The sequence below is a fragment of the Orcinus orca genome, chromosome 3 (genome assembly GCF_937001465.1).
Source record: "Orcinus orca chromosome 3, mOrcOrc1.1, whole genome shotgun sequence".
Taxonomy (NCBI): domain Eukaryota; kingdom Metazoa; phylum Chordata; class Mammalia; order Artiodactyla; family Delphinidae; genus Orcinus; species Orcinus orca.
In genome coordinates, this window is record NC_064561.1 from 62,559,006 (window position 1) to 62,559,807 (window position 802).

The 802-nt window shown below is 29.9% G+C and overlaps 1 non-coding gene across 1 annotated transcript; it reads right to left on the reverse strand.

The window, feature by feature from the left end:
* Positions 1-362: 362 nt before the first annotated feature.
* LOC117196821 (U6 spliceosomal RNA) lies at positions 363-464 on the reverse strand. The gene has a single exon (XR_004477208.1). It is a non-coding gene; the product is annotated as a U6 spliceosomal RNA (small nuclear RNA).
* Positions 465-802: the final 338 nt, after the last annotated feature.

Here is an 802-nt window from a genome sequence, read left to right on the forward strand (position 1 = left end):
ATAGTATCAGAATTACTGTATCAGTACCACTACCAAGAACAAATCTACTAATAAAGTTCCAGATTGTTTGCAGTGCTTTTTTTTTAATCCCTAGAATATAGCCCACTAAAGGTAAAAAGATCTGTTAAAAAAACTTTTAACCTCGAAATGGGTTCATTTGTTTCTCTTTATATTCAGTGTTAGAGTTTTCCTTTCCTTGTTGACTTAATTTTTTTCTTTGTGATAGTGGGCTTCTTAATTTTTTTCCAGTTTTATTGAGATATAACTGCTATATAAGGTTTGTAAGTTTAAGGTATACAACATAATGATTTGGCACATGTATATATTGATACAATTACCAAAGTTTAGTTAACATCCATGACAAAAATATGGAATGCTTCACAAATTTGCATGTCATCCTTGTTCAGGGGCCATGCTAATCTTCTCTGTATCATTTCAATTTAGTATACATGCTGCCAAAGCAAGAGCTAATTTAATTTTTTGAATATGTAAAACAGTAGCATAGTTAAAAAGTCAAAACTATATAAAATGTAACTCAGAGTAGTTTTCTTCAATCCCTGCGCGTAAGTTTCTGGTTTATCCTTCCTTAATTGCAAAAATAAGCAAATAATATATATGTATATGTGCATGCATATACATATATCCTCATTTTTGCCTTTTTTATTCAAATAGTAGTATACCGCATATACTCTTTTGCACGTTATTGTTTTCACTTCATGTTGTTTTATGTTATACAAATGCAAGTGTTTTATAGCACTGGTGTTTCACTTATTTGCTCTCTCAAATGTATTTGGTATTTAGG